The sequence below is a fragment of the Macrotis lagotis genome, chromosome X (genome assembly GCF_037893015.1).
Source record: "Macrotis lagotis isolate mMagLag1 chromosome X, bilby.v1.9.chrom.fasta, whole genome shotgun sequence".
Taxonomy (NCBI): Eukaryota; Metazoa; Chordata; class Mammalia; order Peramelemorphia; family Peramelidae; genus Macrotis; species Macrotis lagotis.
In genome coordinates this window covers 206,456,490-206,465,611 of record NC_133666.1, presented here as the reverse complement: position 1 = coordinate 206,465,611, position 9,122 = coordinate 206,456,490, and the positions used below count along the sequence as shown (strand labels likewise).

At 36.9% G+C, this 9,122-nt stretch overlaps 1 pseudogene; it reads right to left on the bottom strand.

The window, feature by feature from the left end:
• Positions 1-4,962: 4,962 nt before the first annotated feature.
• LOC141500819 (ubiquitin-like protein NEDD8 pseudogene) lies at positions 4,963-5,398 on the bottom strand (annotated as a pseudogene).
• Between the last annotated feature and the right edge of the window lie 3,724 nt (positions 5,399-9,122).

Genomic DNA, 9,122 nt, shown 5'->3' with positions numbered 1-9,122 from the left:
GAGGTCACTTTTGATTTAATCATGTATAGAATCTCTTAATGACTCTAAGTACTAGGACCCCCAGAGGGTCTCTCTTAAGAACTTTATAATTGATTGTAAGGCAAGGGAAACAATGAAGCAGGACCACCTAGAATACAGTACTCTCATCAGAGAATTGTACTGAGCTCTACTATTACGGCAGAATTAAAGTAACTAAAAGGAAATGTGAGAAGTTTAATGCAAATGCCTCAGGTATTTACATGGACTATTTATGCCCAGCCTATGGTAGAGCATTCTGAAATCATATTGGTCTGCTCAATGACAGTAAGCCACCTGTAATTTGTTTCAAGCACATTTTGGTCTTCTTTAATAGTGAAAAAACAAGAACCAACCATACCTATCTCCTCTAGATGCAATCCCTTCAACTATTTTCAACCCTTTAACTATCAGTTTTTTTCTTTTGATAGAGGCTTTCCAACAGCTCAATAATTCATAAATTATCTCTTCTAAATCTATTTTCCAGGTTGTTTCTTACTTTGTATTTTCTTTGTTTGATGGAATCTTGATGTCTTGTAGAGAAATTAGTTTCTATTTGTCCAATTCTAATTTTTAGGGTTTTATTTTCTTCAGTTAACTTTTTTGTTTCCTTTTCCAATTGCTCAATATTTCTTTTAAATGAATTGCTTTCCATTTTCAGTGGGTTAATTTTACCTTTTGATGAGTTGTATTTCTTTTCCAGTTGGTTGATTTGACTTTTAGATGAGTTTCATTCCTTTTCCATTTGGTCAATCTTATTTTTTTAAATGAGTTGCACTGTTTTTACAATTGATCACTTTTACTTTTAAAGGTCAATTTTTCATAATTTTCCTGAACAGATCTCATTTCTTTATTCCATTTTCCTTCTTCCTCTCTTCTTTTTTCTTCTGTTGTTTGCTCATTTCCCTAGCCTATGACTTGATTTTAACTCTTTAGTAAGGTGGGAGTCTGCACAATTACAAGCTTCTGAGGGTTTTTTTCAAATGTTTGGGGATATCCCCCAGGGATATCTTAAAAATCTTTTATATACTCTTCCATGATGTTTTGAATTCTACAGAAAGAAAATGGTAATTGAATATATTTAATAACAATTTATTGCTTTATAGAAACTACCTTGCATATATCTAATTGACAGAGTTAGAATTTTGTGGCACTGCCAACTTTTTTTAAATGCAAAAGTATTCTTAGTCTATCTTCAGACACAATCAGCTCAGTCTTTGGGATGGATAACATTCTTTATCATAAATACATCAGAGAAATTGCTTTCAATGCTTTTTTTCCAACAGGAACTATTGCTATTTGCATTTCCCGCTATTCTATTCCTCCAACCCCTATTTTATTTTTTCCTCTCCTTTTCCTCTGTCCCTGCTCATGACCTTCTCTCTCTTCTATCACCTACACTCCCTTCCCCTCCTCTGACCCCTTTCTCTCCTGTTTTCCTCTAGGGTAATATAGATTTAGATATCCAATTGAGTGTGTATGTTATTCCCTCTCTGATTCAACTCTGATCAGAGTAAGACTCACTCACTCCTCCTCACCTTCTCCCTCTTCCGCTCCACTGCAAAAGTTTTTCCTTGACTCTTTTATGTGAAATAACTTACTCCATTCTACCTTTTATCTTTCTCCCAGTATATTCCTCTCTCCTTCATTACCTCCAAGATTTTATTATATTATAATTTCAATATATATATGTATATTGTATTTTCAAATTTAACTCCCTCTCATACCTTGTCTGTATATGCTCTTTCAAACTGTCCTAATAAATGAAAATGTTCATATGAGTTATCAGTATCTTCTTCCCATGCAGGAATACAAGGAGTTCAACATCATTGAATCCCTCAGAATTGGCCCTCCTCATCCATCATCTCTATGCTTCACCTATCAAACTTTCTGTTTAGCTCTGGTCCTTCCATCAAGAAAGTATTTCATTGAATGTCCAAGGTTTTCCTGAAAGACTATGTGCAGTTTTACTGGGTAGTTGATTCTTGGTTGTAATCCAAGGTATTTTGCCTTCTGCAATATCATATTCTAAGACCTACAAGCCCTTAATGTAGAGGCTGCTAAATCTTGCATTATCCTGACTGTCGTTCCACAATGTTTGAATTGTGTTTTTCTGACTGCCTGTGATATTTTCTCCTTGTCTTGAGAGATCTGGAATTTCTCTATAATATTCCTTGGAGTTTTCATTTTGAGATTGGTGGACTCGTCAATTTCTATTTTACAGTTTGCTTCTAGGATATCAGGATAGTTTTCCTGGAAAATTTCTTGAAAAATGTTGCTCATTCTTTTTTTGTTCATGACTTTTGGGTGGTCCAATAATTTCAAAATTCTCTCTCCTGGATCTGTTTTCCGAGTCAGTGGTTTTCCAAAGAGATATTTCACACTTCCTTCTAGTTTCTCATTCTTTTGGCTTTGTTTTATTCTTTCTTGATTTCTCACAAAGTCATCAGGTTCCCTGAGCTTCAAGAGAACTTTTGCATCTCTTTTTCCATCTGTCCAGTTCTGCTTTTTAAGGCATTCTTCTCATTGACCTTTTGTACAGCTTTTTACAATTGTCTTAAACTGGTTTTGTTAAGATGTTTTTTTCTACAGTATTTTTCTGTATCTCTTTCATCAAACTACTCAGTTATCATGAGAGCATTGCTCTCATTTCCCTTTCCAATTTTTCCTCTACTTTGCTTAATTGACTTGCAAATCTTTTTTTTTTTTTTAGTTCTTCCCTAACCTGAGATCAATTCATAATTTCTTGGAGGCTTTGGATACAGAAATGTTGACTTTGTTATTTTCTGAGTATAGATTTTGACCCTCAACAGGATTTTTTTCTTCTGTTGTTTGCTCATTTCCCTAGCCTATGACTTGATTTTAACTCTTTAGTAAGGTGGGAGTCTGCACAATTACAAGCTTCTGAGGGTTTTTTTCAAATGTTTGGGGATATCCCCCATGGACCTGCATGTTCTCAATTCCTTCAAGATCTTATTAGAGGCGATGACTGCTTTCCTGTCATGTGCTCTGGACTTTGGATGTCCACAAGAAATCCTTTATGCCCTGGAACCATGAGAAGAGACCCTGCTTTACTACTGACAGTAAGCTTTTCCTTTTCCTGAGACTGGGGATGCAGATTGTGACCTGAATCTCAGTATGAATAAAGCAAAAATGTCCTTCCTCAGGAATAGCAAAGAGACCACTGCAATCTCCTCCAACCCCTTTATCATCCTTGGTTTGAGTGCTGTGGAAGTACTACCCAGTGACTCTCTGCTGCATAGCTCCCTAGATCTGCTCCTGGGCCCATGGGGCTGGGTCTGTGCTCAGGTCTGCACTGAACTAGGCCCCTCTCACTCTGTTGCAGCAGATTTCTGCTGACCTTCCATGTTGTTCTTGGCAATCCCTGTGAGATGTCTAGAAACTACCACTGCTGGCATGGACTCAGGTACCCTGCAGTCTGGGTGACTGAAGCTGGTTTATTTCAGTATGTCCAGGGCTATACTATGGGTACTTTCTAACTCTGGTGTAAGCAGATTTTCCAAGTTGTCTTGATCTGGAAAATTGTTTCACTCAGTCTTTTTGTGGATTCTCCCACACCAGAATTTGTTTATTTAAAGATATTTGGGGGCGGCTAGGTGGCACAGTAGATAAAGCACCGGCCCTGGAGTCAGGAGTACCTGGGTTCAAATCCAGTCTCAGACACTTAATAATAATTACCTAGCCATGTGGCCTTGGGCAAGGCACTTAACCCCATTTGCCTTGCCAAAATCTAAAAAAAATAAAAATAAAAAAATAAAGATATTTGGAGTTGTTTGGGGAGGAACTTGTTGGAGTCCCTACTTTTTCTCCACCATATTGGCTACACACTTTGATTACCAACTGTTTTTAGGGTATTGTGAAATAATAGAACAACATGAAACAGAGAAATAGGTGATCCAGATACTTAAAATGAGTCAGGAATCTTGAGTATTCACTAACCAAGATCAATGTACAATATAACTTCATAAAATATCTTGTAAAGGGGAACATAGAGGCCATTTAACACAAACTCCTCATCTTAAAGATATGGAAACTGAGTTCAAGACTATTTTTTAAATAAACGTTTGTATTTAAAAAATCTAGATCCTTATCTCACAAGAAGAAATGAGCACTCTTCTTGCCTAACTAATGATAAACAGATCATATTCATCCCAGCCTCTCAGTAATCTTCAGTCTCTCACAATCTAGCGACTGCCTTCCTGCTACCTACAAATAAGCCATATCTCTCCAACTTTCAAAACACCCTCATTTGATCAATCTATCCATAAAAGCTATCACCTCATACCTCTTTTTCTATTCATGGCTAGCATATTTGAAAGGCTACAACTAATGACTATATTTTTCTTAACATCCTAAAACTTCTCTCTCTCAAATTATCAGTGAGTTCTTAGTTGACAGATCTAATGATCTTTTCCAATTCTCATTTTTCTCAACCTCTCTATAATCTTCAACACTATTAAGCATTCATTACTTACTCTCTTCTATTTAGGTTTCCATGAAACTGTGCTATCCTCAGTTTCTTTGTTGGCTTGTCATCCAGTATTTCTTAAAACTGTCTTGAAATCTCTTCTTTTCATTCTCTATATGATTTTGAATTGTGATCTCATCAGCTCTTATGATTTCAAAGATCATTTCTAATCTAATGCTTCTCAGAGCTACTTATCCAGTGTTAATCTCTTTTGATCTTCAGTCTCATATCTCCAATGGTCTATTGGACATCACAAACTTCATGTTTCATAGACATTCCTTTAAATTTTCATAAAAAAGCATATTTCAAGTATATTCTTCTATTGTTGAATCTGACTTCTTTGTTGTTTCTTTTTTTTTTTTTTTTTTTGCTGGGAAACATCTTTATTAACAACCAGGATACAGCCATGAGGGAAAGGGCAGTTGAGACCACAAACTAAAACTAAAAACCAACAGCTAGCAAAGAGCCCCGCAGGCCCAGAGGGCTAGATTCTGGGGTCCTCACAGACTTCCCAGCAACAGACAGAAACACCTGGGCATCTGTCCTGGGGAGGAAGTGGTGGTTCTCTTGTTCCAGGAAGTGGAAGGGTGTATGGGCGCATCATTATGAGTGATGGGTTAAGGGGATAAAGTAGGGGGGAAATCCATCACCGTCCAAGGCCACCTCCCCCACGAAGAGCCAAAACCAAATGAAGGACTGAGCCCCCTTGAATCTTGTAACCAGCAGCTGTCTTCTCGTCAATCATCTGTTTGCCACTGTAAATGAGTCGCTGCTGCTGTGGAGGAATTCCTTCTTTCTCTTCTACTCGCTCTTTGATTCGTTCCACCTTATCTGTGGGTTCAATGTCGATCTCAATTTCCTTTCCTGTCAGCGTCTTCACTTTGATCAGCATCTTCCCCCAGTACCAAGCCTCTTGTGGATGAATCGCAGATGCTCTTCTTTGTTGTTTCTAAGGAAAGTGGCAAAAATCTACATAGAACTATTATTTCCCTTCCCCCCCTGCCCTCAATAACTATTAGTTTCTCTGTGATTTATGTTATTTATGTTACAAACATTTGATATTACAGAAGGAAGGGAATTTCAAGAGTAATTTAATTCCAGTTTCTATGATAATTGGACTCTATTTATTCAACAGCAGTATTAAGAATTAAAAATTTAACCATTATTTCTCTGTCAATAGCCTTGGTAAATAACAAATATAAGACATAAAGCTTGAATGTTTCTTGTTTATGACTAACATAATACTCACAGACTTAGCTCATTATTAACTACTGCTGGAATAGGTGTTCTGAAATTTGTCAATACTCTACTAGCAGTAGTTTTAGAAACTTCACATCTGCTACAGGATTAATTACTCCATAAAGTGTTATAATTTCCCTATATCTCATTAGCAATGGAGAAGTTGCTAGAATGATAAATGACCCTGAATGACATATAAAGAAATAAATGTGAATGTTGCCCAGAGGATTAAGAGAATGCCATCTGTTTCATATCAGAACAACTTGAGAGACCTTAGTGGTATAACATTTATGTCTTCAAGACTATTGGTTATTGTCCTTCATTCTCAAAGGGGACCAATATAACATCACTAAATTAGAGTCAAGTTACAGTGTGTCTGACTAGCTTATCACACCAATATGATCTTGGAATGCTCTATCACAGGTCATGTCTAAATAGTCCAATGGAATGGATTCTTTAAATTTGCATATCTCTCTTTTTTTTTTAACTCTTTCAATTCTGATTGACTCCTGGAGCCCAGTACTGCTTTGATAGGGAAATACCATGCTGGATATCCCTGTGTTAATATTTCCCATAACTCATAATCAATACCAAAGTTCTTAAGAGTGACCTTGTAGCACTTTGTCTGGCCAACAGACAAGTAATTGTCCTTTATGAGTTTTGGCATTCAAGCAACATTAGCAAGCTCAAGCAACATAGCAAGCTCATCAGTTTCATTTTGTGTATTAGAGTTTGCATTCTTGGCAGCTCAGTTTGAGAAAGGACCTCAGTGTCTTGTATACTATACAGCCAGGTGACTTTTAGGATCTTCCCAAGACAATTCAAACACTGTCTAAGTTTCACAGGCAAACAACAATGAGGTGCACAATGACTTTTTAAACCTTCAGTTTGGCAATCAATATAATGCCTTTTCCCTCCCACACTTTCCTTTGGAGCCTCCAAAACTCTAGATTAACTCTAGCAATGTATGTGTTAAGCTCATTATCCATGTATACTTCCTTGGAAAATATACTTCCAAAGTCAGTGAACTTTTCCACAATATTCAAAACTTCTTCATTTACTATAGTTAATGGGCTCCAAATATGGATAAATAGATATTGACTGGTAGAGCACCTAAGTTTTGCTAGTGCTAATTGTTAGTCTGAAACTAGTATATGCTTCAGGTAATCAATTTTTATACTTTGCTAAATCTCAGTTTCAGAGTCTGTGTTGAGTCCAGAATCATCTGTGAACAAAAACTCATGCTTCAATACTCCCTCCACTTTGGTCTTGCCTTGTCACCTTTTCAAGTTGAACAACTAACCTTACGTGCATAGCTGACCTTGATACTGTGTTTATCCTCAGTGAAAGTATTTGAGAACATGGCTGAAAACATCATGCTTAAAAGCATGAGAACAAATATCCAGTCTTCTTCACTCCATTGGTGACAAAGAAAGTATGAAAACATCAACCATTATCTAGAACATGGGAAAGCAGGCTATCAATAAGTTGTCACACAATACCGATGAACTTCTCCAGGCAACTAAATTTCAACATAATGTTTCATAAGATTTTGTGACTGAAAGATTCAAAGGGCTTGGTCAGTCCTCCAGAAATTGTATACAGATATCTGCTCCATTCCTGGCATTTTTCCTAGTGTTGTTGGGCAGCAATAACCATATCAACCATTCTTCACCCCTTTCTGAAGCTTCATTGGCTTCAGGTAGATGATCATCTTCCAGATGAAGAATCTTGCCAGCAATGACTAAAAGAGACACCTCCCTATGATTGTTACAGGACAATCTATTCCTTTGTCTTTATAATGATGGACAATGAATTCCTGAGGGATAATGTTCTCTTGTCAAATAACCCAGAAAACTTAAGTCAGCTTTTGTATAAGCAATGGACTCCCTCCCCTACTTCCCCACTTGCAAATCTCAGCTGTAATAAAAAGATGCTTTGCTATGTAAAGAAGCCTAATGACATTGCAAGATCAGATAAGGAGAGATTGACTTTACCCTGAGATAAACAGCCAGTAGGTATTGATTGAAGATGGTCTGTTGAGAACATCATAGAAGCACTAAACCCAGGATTATCTCCTTATCACTAATCAGCACTTGGTTGAGTTGCACCATATGTTTGTGGCCCATAAGTAGCCTTCAGGGAATCATTATTCTCAGCTTAAAACTGAATTTCATCTACTCTCTTACTAAGTCAAAAATCTTGCATCTCTCTAAACTTTATTTGTTCTTTACTTTTGATTGAATTAAATGCTACCTTTTATAGATGGATGAACTATTCTGCTGGTAAACCTCTGTGGAGTTCTCATTTTTCATTTAGCAGCTTTTGAATTTCCACATCATTTTTGCCAAATCAATCTGGATATCTGAAAGTGTTCTGACTCAGATGGGTAAATACAGTGCTGTATACAGCAAAAATATACAAAATCCCTGAAGACTGCCCACTACTTTTCTGCTCCCCTGATATCAACTGAATGTTTGTTCAACCCCCCCCCCCCCCAATTTAATACCAAGCTTTCCACACTCAGAGAAGCACTCTGTTGATATTAATTCTTCTGGTATTTATTTTGTTTTGTGACCACCATTGTGGCAGAATGTGAATATTTAACTTGAAGAGGCTAAATCTATTATCAGTCCAGAACACTGCCTTTTGTTGCCTTCATTCTCATATCTTATCTTTCTATTCTGTTTACAATTACATGTTTTTGCTGCTTTAGTGCATCCATGAAGTTTTATTGCATTTAGGTAAATGGAAGACAATAAGATGCACAAATCTTCAGGGTTCAGTGAATATTGCTGTTATTATTTACAACTCCATTCTTCCCAAGGACTCCCTGCCAAGTCTGGTAGTCTGAGCCTATTCTAATATTAAAGAAACCCAGAATTATAGGCTTGTCCACTTCTGATACATTGATGATAAGAGTTTCCAGGTCTTCATGAAATTTATTTTGACCTCATTAGGGTTTGTTATAGTGGATAAATAGACAATGATGATGCTGTCATGGCATTTTCCTGCAATTACACTGAATTGTGTTTCAGTCCTTTTGGTAGGATATACAAACTTGTTCATTAGATTAGCTTTTATCGCAAAACCTACGCCAGCTTCATAATACTTTCCTTCATGGTAGCAACCCCAGAAAAATATCTATCCAGTTTTGACTTCAGTAAGCTGGTTTTCTTTTGCCAGCCTGATTTCACTCAGGGCTGCTACTTGTAGGTGTTACCTTTTTTATTTTTATTAAAGATATTATTTGAGTTTAAAAATTTTCCCCCAATCTTGCTTCCCTCCCCCTACCCCCACCCCACAGATAGCACTCCGTCAGTCTTTACTTCGTTTCCATGTTGTACCTTGATCCATATTGGGTGTGATGAGAGAGAAA